Source organism: Lissotriton vulgaris, chromosome 8 (genome assembly GCF_964263255.1).
Source record: "Lissotriton vulgaris chromosome 8, aLisVul1.2, whole genome shotgun sequence".
Taxonomy (NCBI): Eukaryota; Metazoa; Chordata; class Amphibia; order Caudata; family Salamandridae; genus Lissotriton; species Lissotriton vulgaris.
In genome coordinates, this window is record NC_141696.1 from 630682935 (window position 1) to 630700436 (window position 17502).

The window sequence follows — 17502 nt, forward strand, 5'->3', positions numbered from 1 at the left end:
AATCTCCGATCATGACTAAGCTTAAAATGTAGATGACATACTCAGTGGCCATCTTAATTGATTAGGTGTACCAATCAATCAACCGATCAATCAATCAGGGAAGTTTGAAGTGCTTTACTTACCCATGAGGGTTCTAGGCGCTGAGCGATGGGGAGCAGCTCCGATCAGTCAAAGAGCCCGGTCTTGAGGGTCTCTCCTGAAGACGTGCAGGGTGGGGGCGCTTCTGAGGTCAATCGGGAGCTTGTTCCAGGCCTTGGCCGTGATGTAGGAGAAGGTTCTTCCACCCGTTCTTGCTCTGCGAATTTGCGGAGGTTCGGCGAGGGCGAGGTAGGTGGATCAGAGGTTTCTTTTGGGTACGTGGAAGGAGATTCTATCATTGAGATATTGGGGTCCAGTGTTGACGAGACATTTGTAAGCGTTGGTGAGTATCTTGAAGGTTACTCTCTTCTCGACGGGGAGCCAGTGGAGGTTTCGCAGGTATTGGGTGATGTGTTTGTGTCGGTGGATGCAGAAGACGAGTCTGGCGGCGGTGTTCTGTATGGTCTGGAGTTTGCGGAGAAGAGACTTGTTGATCCAGGCGTAGAGGGCGTTTCCATAGTCCAGTCTACTGGTTATGAGTGCATGGGTGACGGTCTTCCTTGATTCGGGGGGGATCCATCTGAAGGTCTTCTGAAGGATGCAGAGGGTGTTGAAACAGGTGGAGGCAACGGTGTTGACTTGTCGGGCCATAGAGAGTGAGTAGTCGAGTACGATGCTGAGTATCTGGGTGTGGTCTGTGTAGGTGGGGGGCTGCCGAGGGTAGTGGGCCACTAGGCGTTGTCCCATGCAGAGGATGAGGACCTCTGTCTTCTACGAGTTAAGCTTCCGGCAGCTGCAGCTCATCCAAGATGCAACGTCCTTCATTCCTTCCTGGAAGTTGAGTCTGGTGGTGATGGAGTCCTTGGTGAGGGAGAGGATGAACTGGGTGTCGTCAGCGTAGGAAAATATGCTGAGTCTGTAATGTCTGACAATGGCGGCGAGGGGGCCATGTAGATGTTGAAGAGCGTAGGGCTGATTGAAGATCCTTGTGGTACTCCACAGTTGATCTCTGTGGGTTCGGAGAGGAAGGGTGGAAGTCTGATTCTTTGGGTTCTGCCTGTGAGGAAGGAGCAGAGCCAGACGAGGGTGGTTCCCTGTATGCGTGCGTCATGGAGTCTGGCTGTGAGTGTGCGGTGGAAGACGGTGTTGAAGGCTGCAGAGAGGTCGAGTAGGTTCAGGGCCACTATCCAGCCTCGGTCGAGGAGGGTGCGTATTTCATCTGCAGCGGTGAGTAGATCGGTCTCAGTGCTGTGGTTGCTGTGGAATCCGGAGTTCTGTTCAATTAATTTCGTTAGTTGGCCGATGTAGGTCTTCTCGGTGTCTTTGGCAGTGAAGGGGGTTCTTGAGTAGGGGCCTGACTTCTGCACATTTCCAGCTGTTGGGGAAAGAGCTGGTTTCGAAGGTGGCGTTGATGATGCATTGTAGTTCCGGTGCGATAACGGTGGCGGCACTGTGGAAGATGTGCGGAGGGCAGGTGTCCCTGGGGGTTCCTGAGTGAATACCTGTCAAAGTCGATGTGGTGTCTTCAGAGTTGACTGGAGTGCAGGAGGAGATGGTGGGCTGGCTGGCATTTGCTGGAGGAGGGCGTGGTTTTGGAGTCAGGTGTCTGGTTGTTGAAGTTGTCATAGAGGCACTTGCTTAATTTACAGATGGAAGTAGGAGCCGAGTTTGTTGCAGAGGTCCTGGAAGGGGATGATGTCCGTGGTGTTGCTAGGGGTTTGCTGAAGTCCTGGATGATGCTGAAGAGTTCCTTTGAGTTGCTGGAGTTGGCGAGGATCTTGGTGATCTGATGCATTGGTGGTATTCTGTCATGGTGTTCTTGAAGGTGGTGCGGTCTTCCGAGGATTTGCTGTTTCTCCAATTCTTCTTGAGACGTCTGCAGGTGCGTCTGGATTCTAGGAGGTTGGCAGTGAAGCAGTTGGTCTTTCTGGGCGCTATCTGTCGGGGTTACGCAGGGGTGCGAGCTCGTCTGCCTAGTTGGTGATCCATCTGTGAACCACAAAACAAGCACTATTGGCAATCTAATCTAATGTATTCCGACAAATGATAGCCATTTTAAGTCTTTGGATAGTTTGAGGCAAAACAACGATTGGTTACATTTATGTTTGTCGGTGATTGGTACACCTGCTGTTTAGCATGAATATTATTTCAACACATCAGTAATACGCACACCCTGTGCTTATCTTGTACTTGTTGTCTGACAGCATTTTGACAACAGTGATGAGTAATAATTGAAAGAAAAAATATCATTACCATGCAGTTGGTTCTAGCATTGTTTGTTCCTTTGAATACTGCCCTCAAGCAGCAATGTAATTTGAACCTTCTCTTAACTTTCTTCAAAGTAAACGAGATCCCCGATTCCATGGGCGAAATAAAAAGAGGAGTTTCTAATTTACATGAAACCAATTGGAACAGATAGTATTTCAGTGGAAATAACATATTGCCTCATTGTTTAGTAGCAGAAGGCTCGCCCTGAAGAGCTCTACTGCGGCGAGCGCGGAGGCTGATGCGCAGGCTATAACGCCTGTCCGGGCTCGCAGGGGAGAAGGAACCAGTACAGGAGCAGGGACAATCCCAGAGAAAAAGAAAGGAGGAACAATGGTTAAACCAGCCGGTCCCACAGTAGTAGATCTCATGAGGGGGAATGGCGGGAAGGCAGCTAATGTGCCAGAGACCTGAGGGGTGAAGACTGTGAAGGAGCCGCCAGCCATTCAGGTACTCCGAGATGCCTCTGAGACTGATGTGCGAGATGTTCATGTACCCCCAGCGAGAGTAAGCGGGCTGGAGCTGATGTGGGATGAGTGATGCAGAAGGAGGGCCCCTCCCTATTGAGGATAATACTCCTGAAGTTTACATCGTTGATAGAGTTAACAGTGTTGATAATGCTGCCACAGTGACCCATGCAGCTGTTGTTTCAGCCCAGCCGGTACTGCAAACAGAAATAGAAACAGATATGGAAAGTACGGGTGGGTGAAGGAAACCCGAAAAGGATTCTGAAAAGGAACTTGATATTTCCTCTGTTTCGGATGGGGGAGACTAGTCGGAGGGAGTTACGGACAGCAGCAATGCCGACTTAAGCGACAGAGATACTGAGCTTGAGCTCTCAGATGGTGGAAAACCTGGGACAATTCAGAGGAGAAGGAAAACACGGGAGAGAGATCTTACATGGGACTATACCCCCTCTGTCCAGCTTACGGGCGCCCCGGCGAATGAATAAAAGGGTGAGAAGGGAGGAGAGCCTAGCTCACCAACATTAGAGACTATCTTCCAGACAATATCCACTCACCGTGAGGAGACACAGTAGGGCGGGCGTAAGGTTCAGGCTGCAATGAGGAAAGTACGGGGAGTGGGCCGAAAACTGTCAAAAACATGTAGTGCATTTGGGGAGCAAATGACTGATCTGGAGGCAAGGATTTGCACCACAGAGTCAGACTAGTACTCAGGAGCAGGCTAAATCACAGGATGCACAGATAGCCGATATTCAGTGGAAACTAGAAGAACACGAGAACCGCCAACGGCGGAATAATTTACGCGTTTTGGGTGTTCTAGATGGGGTGGAGGGGGAGGATGCCCGTAGCTATGGTATTGAACTGTTTAGAGAGTCACTCCCAGAACTCACAGACTGGATTTGCTCATTAGAGGTTCAGCGGGCGCATAGGGTGCCCTTTGTAGAAATGCAGCCAGTAAGACCACGAGCTATCCTGGTATACTTTGGTAGCTTTCTGCTATGTCAAGCTGTTTTTGAAAAGGCAAGACCAAGGGTCTCTTATTTTGTCTGCCCAGACTTCTGCCACACCACAGTTGAAAGAGAGTGGAGGTTGAAGCAGATGATCAAACCCTTCCAGGATAAAAAGGCTCAGGCCTTTTTGAATAACCCTGCCAGATTAAAGGTTATCTGGAATGGTCAAACACAGTTTTTTATATCCGAGATAAAAGCTAAGGAATATTTGGATAGCTTAACAGGGTGAGAAGGATGTAAAGATGTTAAAATCAGGTATCTTCTTTAGTCCTTTCCTCTCAGGATACCTTCTTTCATTCACCCCGTTTTTTGTGTGTTTTTTTAAAGGTAGCACAATTAAGACACTGAAGGGGGTAGGCTATAGTAATTACACAGCATGTATTATTTAAAGGCACTGTTTGTTTACGGGCTCTTACTTTTGTGCGATACATTCATGACATGCAGACACATGTCTGAGTGTCTCTCGGAGGGGATGGAGGGCAGGGGGTCAGGGAGGAGCAGTGGGTGGAGGGGGTGGGGGGAAAATGTGCGAAAAAACATACCCAGAGGAGAAGACAAAATATGTGGACAACTAAAAGCCATGTATGTAATTCAAAGTATGATCTGTATGAATTGTATAGCGTTACAGAAAATGGACGGGAAAAGAGGATTGTTAGAAATGCAAGGAACCGCAGAAATCTAATTAAGATGGGTGAATAAACACCTGCTCAATCAATGTAGCAGGACTTAATGATGTAACTAAGAGGGGTAAATTGGGGGAGCTGGTAAGGTTACATTCATTTGACATAGTCTGTTTGCAAGAGACCCATCTCCCGTGAGAAAAAAGACACTGGATGACAATCTAGGGTTATAATTTATTGACATCTACATCTCAAACCTCAAACATCCGAGGGGTACACATCTTGGCTAAAACATCTTTGGGCCAAGTCAAGCGTAAGGCAGCTGATACACTAGGTAGATGGGCGATACCTGAGCTTGGGATGGGTCTCACTATATGCTCAATTTATGGGTCAAATTGTGACGATCCCCATATCTTTGAAAATCTTGAGTTAGAATTGGCAACGTGGCCTACGCCCCTAATTATATGTGGGGATTTCAACACCACCTTAGATCCACAGCCTGGTTATAACAATCAAGGGAGTTATCAAGGGAGGAAACCAAGGGTATACAGGGCTCTAACCTCACTTAACAAGAGCCATGGGTTAGTGGATATGTGGCTGACTAAAAATACATCCCAAAATTCAGGAAGCACATATTATTCCTTTCCACATAAAAAATATTTCAGAATTGATTATTTTTTGGGGTCAACAGTCTCCTCAATAAAGCTAGTAATAAAATTTTACCTAAGGTCATATCGGATCATAATCCGTTGATTCTGGGGGTAGAAATTCTGAGCTTTATTAAAAAAAGGGGGAAGTGGACATTTGATAAGAAGCTATTGGTTAATTGGGATTATATAGCATATTAAAAATGGACTGTTGACTATTTTGACATTAACAGGTACAGACCCTCTAGAATAGTGGTCTGGGATACGTTTAAGGTGGGTTTGAGGAGAGAAACTATTAGCTACACTGTCAAAGCACGAGCGCTACGTATGGAGAAAAATCAAGAGATAATGTGTAAACTTAAAGTGGCAGAGGAAGAGCATTCTCTATTAATTAAACAGGGAAAAGAGACAACGCAAAGTCAGGGGCAAATTTTGTCTCTAAAGGCAGAAATCAATGGATGACTTGCGCAAAAATCAGCGGAGGCGTTTCAGTCCCACCGCAATATTTTATATGAGAGTGGAGAATCAGTCGGGAAGAGACTAGCTCTTCGCACCAGACAAAAGTCCGCGCAGAATCAAATTTTAGGTATAAATAAGGGGGGAGTGGAACATACGGACCCGGACGATATAGTTAAAACTTTTCAAGACTACTATCAAGTATTATATTCTGAGGAAGGGGTTAGGGAGGAAATTATGACACTAAATGATATTAGCCAGATGGTGACAACAGGGGAGCTGGGAGAGGTTTTAGATGAAGACTTGAAGGAAGAGCTGGAATCAGAGATTTCACAGGAAAAGATTCAAATGGCTTTGCGGAGCTTGGCTTCAGGAAAAGCCACAGGCCCTGACGCAATACCCCTTGAGGTATATAAAATCCTGGGCATGACAATAATGCCTCTCCTATTAGATCTCTATAGAGGTATTCAATACAATGGGAACACTCCGGAGTCGTAGAAAGAAACTAGTATTGTAATCTTTCCAAAAAAGAAGAAACCTCCAGACAATCCAGGGTCTTATAGACCAATCTCTTTATTTAACACAGATACAAAAATATGTTCCAAGATCTTAGCCACTCGGTAGGGAGGGGTCATTGGCCGCCTGGTCTCCCTGTGGCAACATGGTTTTATACCAGGGAGAGAAACAACAGACCATATCCTTAGAGCGATCTCACTATTCAATATTGTGTCTGAGACGGGGGGCCAGATGGCCATGATCCTCCTCGACGCCGAGAAGGCATTTGATCGCGTGACGTGGGAATTTTTGTGATGGTTTCTGGAGCTAAAGGGGTTTGGTCAGGGATTTAATAGAGCAGTCAAAGCAATGTATCATGATTCAAAAGCTCGGATACAAGTGATGGGTAGAGAGTGAAGGGAGGTTTTTATATCTAGGGGAACCAGGCAAGGATGTCCCTGCTCACCCATCTTATTTGCTCTATATATCAACCCATTAGTGGAGAAGCTTTTGCAGTCAGGTAAAATTAAACCTATATGTACCAAAGGGTATCAGTACAAAATACTGGCCTACGCCGCCGACGTGGCAATTTTAACATCAGACCCTAAAGAGACCCTGGATGAAATTAATTATATAACTGAGAGGTTTGGCCTGATATCAGGATATACTCTGAATAGAGAGAAAACTATTGTGGTTTGTACAGAGAATGTGGAGTTTCACAATTTAAGGTGAGCAGAGTCGGCAGTCTATCTAGGGGTGCGTATTACGGCGAAAGTGGAGAATATATTTAATTCGAATGAAATGAAATGAAATGAAATGCAGAACTGAAGAGGGTTAATGGCCTGCACCTGTCGATTATTGGGATGGGAAATTTCTGAAAATGAGCATTCTGCCCAAATTCTTATACCTGTTTAGGTCAATTCCGCCTGCCCTGGATGATCATATACTCAAAAATATTAATTCTATGTTCTCCAACTTTATGTGGCAATATGGGAAGGTGAGGAGGTCTATAAAGTTCCTGACATTAACACAAGATCGAGGAGGGCTTGCAGTTCCAAATATTATATTATATTACTGGGCCTCCTTACTGCATCAAATATCCTTTTTGCTGAAGATAGATAGGAATGGCGGCGAGGGCATGATCTAGAGAATCCCAAAAATATTTGAACTGGCAGTAGGAAATGAGGCCTCTGGGCTTCTTTTAAAGCAATTGGAGCAAAGTTATCATATGAAAGTCCAGTTTAAAATCATAAAGAGTGCATGGAAGATCTGGAAGCAGATAGTAAAATTCATGGAAATTCCCAGGGTCACGTAATATACCCCACTGTGGCATGTATCGTTCTTTCTGAGGGATGCCTTTGATATTATGGGGCAGGAGTGGGAGAATAAAGGGGTTACCACCATTAAAGAGTTTTATGGTGGAAAACAGCAACCCCAATTCACTGAATTACAAAGGTGACTTCGGGATACTCCCTAACCAGTTTTTTAAATCTGTACAGATCAAGAGTATCCTTATGGCATATAGACCAAGGGTGAAGATTGAGAGGATTCCTTTGATGGATCAGATTAGAAGTGAGTTTTGTAGAAATGAAAGCCTATATAGGGCTAGATGTAGGTAAATAGGATTTACAGATTCTAAAATACTGAATTTTACCGATTCAGTATTTTAGAATCAGTAAATCCTATGTAGCTAAAAATTCGGTAAAAATTACCGAATCGTTAAAATTCGGTATTTACCGAATCGGTATTTACCGATTCGGTAATTGCCATTCATTCCTATGGGCTGAATGTCAATCACCGAATCAGTAATTACTGATTCGGTAAAATAGGGAAAGAGTCAATGGTGGCAGGGTGTCACTTTGACACCCTGTTGCACCCCTGAATAGTGCTTGTGTGCACATGTGGCACACATACATGCCCTAAGGGCATGTATGTCTGTCACATGGCACAGGTGTAAATGCACAGATTTGCATTTACAGAGGTATTCGTTATTTACCACCAACTACTAGTTGGTGGTAAATAACGAATCCTTAAAGCACAGAAGCACTCTTTAAAGTGCTTCCTACATGTAATTTACCGATTCGGTAAATACCGAATCGGTAAATGATGATTCGGTAAATACTGAATCGGTAAATACCGATTCGGTATTTACCAAATCTGTAAATTGGCCCCCTACATAACAAAAGCCTATTTACCGGTCGGTAACGGACGAAATTCGTTAATTTCGGCTGTTACCGACTGGTAATAGCCGTCCTACATCTGGCCCATAGTCTCTTATTAGCAGCACTGCCGGATGATTTATTTATTTATTTTTATATTTTTATTTGCATTTTTCTTCAGTAACAACATTACAATTTCATACTCATCAAACAACATCCACTGCCCTCCAGCCCCCCATCCCCCCGCCATATATCAAAAAATAATACTCCAGTCTGTTCTTCATTCCAGCTCAATGATTCTATCCACAACATTTTCATTATCGCCGTGTCTGGATTCCCCCTGAGCCATCTACACCCCAAAAGAGTCCTATCCCTGCTTTCCCACTCACAGTTCTTCATCAAAGCCATGATATTTTCTCCACTTATTCCAAACTCTTCCAAATTTCTTGGGGCAGCCTCTTGCCTTATACGTAACCCTTTCTACCGTCATGTAGAGGTCCATACCCCTCCTCCATTACTCAATCTGCGGTGTCGTGTCCGCCCCCCAGTATTTCGCAACACCCCTCTTAGCCACAACCAAGGCCAAGGCCAGGAAGATCAGTAGTGGGCGCATCAGATCTATATCGTTAGTCATACCTAAAAGGACTAGCTTGGGGTTCATGGGCAAAGGGGCCTCCAGCACCGCTTCCAATTCTTTCAGAATCTCCCCCCAGTATACTTGGACCATTGGGCAGGACCAGATTATATGGAAAAAATCTCCTCCTTCCTGGCCGCAGCGGAGGCAGCTCGTATCTCCTATCTTCCCCATTTTGTATAGCCATACCCTATCAAAATAGGTTCTATGCAGTACAATAAATTGTATGAGTCTCAGCCGGGACTTAATGCTACCTCCCTCGGATGCATGAGAACTGTGTCCCAATCTACCAAGTCCATCTCTCCTACAACTCTCTCCCATTTAGTTCTAAGGGTGTCCAGGCCGTCTGGCAAGTTATTCATAATAGTCCTGTATGTGAGTGAGACTGCCCTTTCAGGTATTTGTTCCTGTAGTAACCTACCCTCTAGGGGTACATATTTGGGTATGGTGCCTTCTGGTATTTCCTCTGCCCGCCACGCATGACGCAACTGAGCATACTTTAGATATTGCGTGGGAAGCAGTCCAAAGTCTGTCTGCAGAACCAGGAATGATTTCAAAACACCTCCCACAGTAACGTCCCCTATCGTTGATATCCCTATATCGTCCCATTTCTTGAATCCCTTCAATTTATTCAGTTCCCTCAGCCAGGTGCAGTGCCATAGTGGCGTTTGTCTTGTAAGCTTTTTCTCCCATCCTATGGTCCTGTTCGCTCTAGTCAATATCAGCACCGTCAGTTTAGTGGCTGCAGTAGTCGACCCTTCCCTTTACCCCCATATAAATAATAAGTATATGGCTGGTTACCCATAACACTTCTTTCCAGGGCATACGTGAGGTGAGTGGCCGAGGCGTGGACCCAGTCATTAATCGTTATCAGGTGTTCTGCCCAGTAGTAAGCCTTGGGAGAGAGATCCCTCCGCTATACTGGTGTCTCTGCAGCGTCGACAATGCTACTCTAGGCTGTTTACCTAGCCACAGATAGGTCCGGACTTCCGAGTTTATATCTCTGAATACTCGTCTTGGGAGAGGGTAATATTCATTTTGAAACGCATACAGGAATTTAGGTAGCGTCACCATTTTGAACATGGCCGCGCGACCCAGAAGCGTCAGGGGCAATAGCCTCCATCTAGCTGTGTCTTGTACAAAGTTACGCACTATCCGCCTGACATTTCCATCACACAAGCGTTTCCTATCCATTGTCACGAACACTCCAAGATAGACGAAGCCCTCCACTGTCCTCTGTAACCTGTACGGGAGGATTGTCCACTTCTCCCTGCCACTAGGGTCATATATGACCGATTTGTGCCAGTTAATCTTATACCTCGAGTGCGCTCCATATCTTTCTAGCTCTGAAAAAAGCACCAGTACCGTTGTCTCCGGGTGCATGACGTATAGGAGGACATCGTCCGCGTATAATGATATTTTTTCCTCTACCACCTCACAGGGGCCTACCTTGAAGCCTCTAATCTCAAGGTGTTGTTGAACCATCGCTACCAACACCTCGATTGTCAGCGTAAAAAGCAGTGGGGACAGAGGGCACCCCTGCCTTGTTCCTCGCTGTATTAGGAACTCCTGCGACAAAACCCCGTTTACTTTGACCCTTGCCCTGGGATCGGTATAAAGGAGTCGTATCCACTGCCTGAATAGCAGGCCTAAACCAAATCGAACCAGAACACCCTCCAGGAATGGCCAATGCACTCTATCAAACGCTTTCTCCGCGTCAAGCGAGAGAAACCAGTGTGAGGTCTGTCTGTTACCCACCTCCTGCAGCCAGTTGTGCGTCCTTCTTAGGTTAAATCTAGTGGCCCTACCCGGTAGGAACCCCGTCTGGTCCAGGTGAACCAAGTCTGGGATCACCCTTCGCAGCCTGACATCTAATATAGTTGCCAGTAACTTTACTTCAATGTTCAGTAGAGAGATAGGCAGATAGGAGGAGCAATCTTCTGGCGATTTGCCTTCTTTAACTATCGGAATAATCGTGGCCATGCGCAGATCTGGGGGGAGTTCTCCGTTGTGGGCCGCGTCTTCAAACAGCCCCAGGAGGTTGTGGGCCAGGAGCTCTTTCGTTTTTTTTAAGAACTCTGCCGGGAGCCCATTCGGGCCAGGAACTTTCCCCGCGCGCAACTTAGCTATGGCCTTCCCAATTTCTTTGATTGTAAGTGGGGCCTCTAAGTCTTGTATGTCTTCATCTGCCAGTCCCGGGAGCTCTATGTGCTCCATATAGCGCATAGCCTCATCCTGCGTACCCAGCTCTCTTGCCCCATAGAATTGTCGATAGCGCGTAGCAAACGCCTCCGCAATCTGACCATCTGTCACCGCGAGGTTTCCTCGGTCGTCTCTAACTTGATCAATTCCACGTGCGTCCCTCTCTTTCCTACTAAGCAAAGCCAGTAATTTGCCTGACTTGACCCCTACATCGTACAGGCGATGCAATGTCGCCATCGCCTGTGTTTTGGTCTCTCTCGTCACCACGTCTCTATAGTGCCTTTGCACATTAGTCAATTTTCGAAGCGTCGTCCTATCTCTGCCACCCTGGCACTCCCTTTCCAGTTCCAGGATCTGGGTCTCCAGCGCCTCAAGCTCTCTCTGAGTGTCCCGATTTCTCTCTGCTAGTCTATTCTGGGCTCTATCTCTCATGACCCCCTTAAAGGCCTCCCAAAAGACTACCTTCTACGAGACTGTGGAGAAGAAGCAGCTCTTACCTCCCTGGGGCGGCATCCGAGTGTGGGGTCCCTATCCTCCGAGCCCGGTCATGCAGCGTCCCTATCAACCAGGACTCCTCCTCTCTCTCTTCCCCTACAGGAACCGGCAGCAACAGCCGAGCACGAAAGACCGAAAGCGAACTCCCTTGACCCCGGAAGTGAGGCGACATTCGAAGGACCGGAAATTACCGCCTTTGACCCCGGAAGTGCTTTTCCAGATACCTGCCCGGAACACAGAAAATCCGTCAGCAAGGAAGGAAAAGGGTTCCAAGCAGCGGACTCATGGCAGGAGGCAGCAGCAAGTGAAGAACCAGTGGCGGTGAGCGGAGCGGAGCGGAAGAACCGAGACGAGGACGAGGAGGAGGACGTCTGGTCCGAAGACTGGTGGCATCCTCAGGAGGTGGCTGGAGAGCGGCCGCAACTCGCAGGAGAGTTGCAGCGGGGCAAGTGAGTACACTTTAACCTTCCTCCGTGTTTCCCTTGTAATTAGTTTTTTTATAGTGTACATAGGACTGCACGATCACGAAATCGCTGTATATTGTATTTAATCCTATCACTGGCACTGTAGATTGTATAGAAGTCCTGAGCACCATCCCCCTCCCACACACAACACCCTCTTCCCGCTCCCTCTCTTGCCTTCCCTTTCCCAGCCAGCCTACCCTACCGTCCCTTCCTCACGTTCGTTTTCGAATCCCTCACTCCCCGGTGTAGGTGGCAGTACTCAGAAGTCCTTTTCGCCCAGGACTAACCGCCCTATACTTTTCTCTCCCCTGTATACATCCGGGGAACACCAGTGCCTCTCCCTGGACAAGACGACATCGGCCCAGAAGAGGATCTCATCCAGACGACCCCGCCCGCCAGACCGTCATCCAGGCGACCCCAGCCCTGCATATCCACCCGGGACTCATTGAACAGTACAAGTTCTTGAAAGATATTTTTTCTGAACTTTTAATAAAACTCGCTCATCATAGCTCACTTCATCCGGCCTCCCCGCCTGTTATTCCGGTCCGCCCATACCCCTGCTCCACAGAGACTGAGCCCAGATTTTCAGCTATGTACACCTTGATATCCGCCCTCTGTCCCTTTAGTACCATTGAGTCTTGCAGATCCCAGGCCGCTAATCTCCACTGTCCCTGTCTCTGCTGCGCCCTTCACCCCACTTTCACTAAGAACGGTGAGTGATCTGATATCCCCCTCGAGAAAGCCTGGCGAAAAAACCCAACCACTGACAACCTGGCCACCTTCAAGAACGCCACCCGCAAACACCACCAACTGATCAGATCCACCAAGAAATCATCATTCAAGGATCGACTCGACAACAACGCCCACAACAGCAAAGAACTATTCAACATCGTCAAAGAGTTTACCAACCCCACCGCCGGCACCAACGACATCACTCCCTCTCAAGACCTCTGCAACTCTCTAGCCTCGTTCTTCCACAACAAAATCGCTGACATACATAACAGCTTTAGCGACCAATCCACCCCACCCACCTCCGAACCAAAACCCCCCTCCAACAACCTTTGCGCCTGGAACCCAATCACCACTGAAGACACCATCCGCTTGATGAACTCCATCCACTCAGGATCGCCAACCGACCCATGTCCCCACCACATTTTCAACAAAGCAGACTCCGTTATCGGACCCCATCTCAGAGATGTCATCAACTGCTCCCTCAACTCCGCTACCTTCCCGGAAAGCAGGAAACATGCTGAACTCAGCGCCCTCCTGAAGAAACCCACAGCAGACCCCACTGAACTTAAGAACTACCACCCCATTTCGCTCCTCCCATTCCCTGCCAAAGTCATTGAGAAAGCCGTCAACAGTCAGCTCGCCGCCTTCCTCGAATCACTTTCCGACTGCTAACCCACGCACACAAATCACTCTACGACATCGGACCAGAATGCCTCAATTCAAGACTGTCCTTCTACACCCCCTCCCGCCAACTACGCTCCTCCAGCCAAGCCCTCGCCACTATACCTCGCATCAACAAGACCACCATGGGAGGCAGATCCTTCTCCTACCTGGCTGCTAAAACATGGAACTCACTCCCCACTCACCTTCGCCTTACCCAGAACCACCTAGCTTTCAGAAAGCAACTTAAAACATGGATATTTGACAAGTAATCCTCCCCCCCTCCTTAGCGCCTTGAGACCCTCTGGGTATGTAGTGCACAGCACTGAGACCACCCTCATCGCAGCAACAGACGACATTCGAACTCTACTGGACAACGGAGAAACAGCAGCCCTCATCCTACTTGACCTCTCCGCAGCCTTCGACACAGTCTGTCATAGCACCCTTATACAACGCCTCAGCAACGTCGGAATACAAGGAAAAGCATTGAACTGGATCATCTCATTCCTCGCCGGAAGAACCCAGAGAGTCCGCCTACCCCCTTTCAAATCGGAAGCCACTGAAGTCATCTGCGGCGTTCCACAAGGATCATCACTCAGTCCCACCCTCTTCAACGTATACATGAGCCCCCTCGCATCCATTGCGCGCCAACACAACCTCAACATCATCTCCTACGCAGACGACACCCAGCTGATCCTCTCCCTCACCAAAGACCCAAACACCGCCAAAACCAACCTACACGATGGGATGAAAGAAGTGGCCGAGTGGATGAAGAACAGCCGTTTAAAACTGAACTCGGACAAAATGGAAGTCCTCATCTAAGGATCATCCCCCTCCGCTTGGGATGACTCATGGTGGCCACCGGCCCTGGGAAATGCACCCAAACCAACGGACCACGCACGTAACTTGGGCTTCATCCTGGACTCCTCCCTCTCGATGACCAGACAAGTCAACGCTGTCTCATCATCATGCTTCAACATCTTACGTATGCTCAAAAAAAAATTCCGCTGGATCCCCACCGAAACAAGAAAGACGGTCACCCATGCACTGGTCACAAGCCGACTGGACTACGGAAACACCCTTTACGCCGGAATCACAGCCAAACTACAGAAAAACTCCAACACATCCAGAACGCCTCAGCCAGACTCATCCTAGACATCCCCCGACAAGCTCACATTTCCGGTCACCTGAACGACCTCCACTGGCTCCCCGTCAACAAGAGAATAACGTTCCGTCTCCTCACCCATGCACACAAAGCCCTTTACGACCTAGGACCCGAATACCTCAACATGCGCCTGACCTTTTACACCCCCACCCGCCAACTACAATCGTCCAATCAAGCCATTGCCGAGATTCCACGCATCCAAAGATCCACCATGGGGGGAAGATCCTTCTCCTACTTAGCGGCCAAGACCTGGAATTCTCTCCCCACCCACCTCCGCCTTACACAGAACCACCTCTCCTTCAGAAAACAACTAAAAACTTGGATATTCGATAAGTAACGTACCCCCCCTCCCTCAAACGCCTTGAGACCCTCTGGGTGAGTAGTGCGCTATACAAATCTTAACTTGACTTGACTTGACAGTCTTCCGGGTGTAACCACTGCCATACATCCGTCAACCCCAAAGCACTAAACATATCAAAGAGGGGGGTCTGGGCCTGATCCCTCGGTCTGTCTCCCATTCTGTCTAGGGGCGGGAACATCACGTCGTTAAAGTTTCCTCCCAGTACCTGTATGGTATCTGATGTGCTAAGAAGGATATTCGTGACCCCCCGTAATGTGGCTGCCTGCAGTTTTGGAGGGGCGTACATCGAGATAATTGTGTATTCCTTTCTCCTCCAAGTGCCTCGCACCCCTACATATGTTCCCTGTGTGTCCGCCCAAACCTGTGCCACCCTGAATGGCTGACTCTTCCTTATCAGTACGGCCACCCCTCTCGAGCCCTTTGTGAAGCCCGCATGTTCGATGACCTTATACTGCCCCCTCGCTAGAAACCCGCATTTGGTGCCCAGGAGATGAGTTTCTTGTAGCAGAATAAGGTCCGGGCCTACTCTTTTCACATAAGCATTGACCAGGCCCCGCTTGAGTTTGCTACCTAGGCCATTCATATTCCACGTTAGAACTCAAAATTCCTCTAGGTTCCGATGTGTATCCCTCTGCCTACCCGACATCCTGCGTCATACTGTGAGTGTTAGCGAGCTGGCGCGTTATTGGTGCAGAGAGCTGTAGTTCTGTGCATGTGTTCATGGTGACGAGTCCCATTCCCCCCCATCCTCTGCCCCTCCTCCCTCCCTCTCACCCCCCCACCCCAACCCCCAACTTCCCAGAACCTAGAACTATGATAACTCCTCCCACCCACCCCCACCCAACCTCTCCCTCCCTTCAATCCCATCTTCCAAGGAATTAGGACCGTCGGAAGAGAAGGTCTGTTGCCCTCCCTCGTACCCCCCCTCAACCTAGGCTGTTTGTCCAGTCAAGAGACATATAACTCTTCCCTGTCTGATCGTCCCATTAGAGTCAATACAATACTGTATACCAAACACAATACAACAAAGCGACAAAGAAAGGGAAAAGGGGGGGTGGGATGAGTTAACTTGCGTGCTCCATGGCTAACAGCTGATATCTCCAATGTCCATAACTGCCACCGTTCAAGAATGGGAGTCCTGCAAATCGGGTCTCGGGTCCACCACCTGGCCAGATGCATCTTGTTCCAAGTCTCGGATAGCCGCCACCAGGGGGTGCAAGGATCTCGCCCCCTCTTCCTCTTCACCCCTGAGGAGCGGCCTCCCGTTTCTTCCTCTCCTTCTGAGCGGGCATTCCTCTCCAGGCATCTGAACCTGGACCCAGCCACCCCCCCCCCCCCCCCTCCCCCTCCGGGCGATTCCGAGTTCCTCCTCCGACGACCAGTCGCGGGGGCCCTGGATAGGGCGTCGTCTGCAATCCTCGCCTATTCCGCGGTGTCCTCATTCTCTGTGTCTTCGGCCCTTCCCATCGAGATCCAGTTGGTGTCCTCCCAGGTGCGGCATCCGCGTCCGCGGCCTCCGATCTCCGGGTTCGGGGCGCTCCTCCAGCCACTGCCATGCATCGTCTGGGTGAGTGAAGAAGTGTGTCCGGTCTTTGTAGATTACTTTCAATTTCGCTGGGAAGAGCAACATATACTGAATACTCAAGTCTCTCAGCTTCCTCTTCACCGCTTCAAAGGAGCGCCGCTGCTTCTGCTGTCATGATGGTGGTGTTTTCCAGGCGGATCTCCCCTATCTTTCTGGCATCCCTCAATATCAGGTCTCTGTCTGCAAAGTTGAGAAAGCGTGCTATGACCTGCCGTGGTCTCGCCCCCTCTGGCGGTTTCACCAGCAGCGCTCTGTGTGCCCGCTCAATCACAAAGCAGGTCGAGAATTGTGTCCTTGGGAAGGTCTTCCGTATCCAGTCATGGAGGAAAGTCACCAGGTGGCCCCTTCAATTCCCTCCCTAAAACCTACGAAGCGGAGATTATTGTGTCGGGCCCTATTTTCCGCATCATCCACCTTCCACAATAGCTGGCGGTGAGAGGCCTGGAGCTCCGCCATGTCTTTCCGGAGGGCAATGAGCGAATCCTCTGTCTCGCCGATGCTCGTTTCCGCCGTGGTCACTCTCTCAGACAGGTTCCGGAAATCTTGTCGCAATAGCGTTACCGCCGATCTCACCTCTCCGATCTTGACCTCCAACGCTGAGCGGGACTCTTTTATGTCCGTCCTAGATACTTGGATTGCCTCCATTAATAACTCAGTGTCCGAACGCGCACCCCAGGCAGGGGCCTCCGATTGAGGCTGAGCCAAAGCATACCGATCTATAGTCCGTTGTCTAGGAGTCCTGAGGACTGTGTCTCTCTTCCCCATTCTGCCTGCTACAGGATGTCCGTCGGTTTGTTCCTGATTGCCACAGTCCCTGGCCTCGTAGCAACACTCTCTAGACCTCTCCAATGGCTGGCGGTTCTCAGAATTCAAAGTTATGTCACACTGTGTCGTCGGTGCCGACGCCTTTACTTCCCTCCGACCCTGTATTGCGGGGGCCAGGGTCCACAGCTTGGGGGGCTATTCCAAGGGTCTCCTATCTTGTATCTTCGTATTCCAGTAGCTGGCTC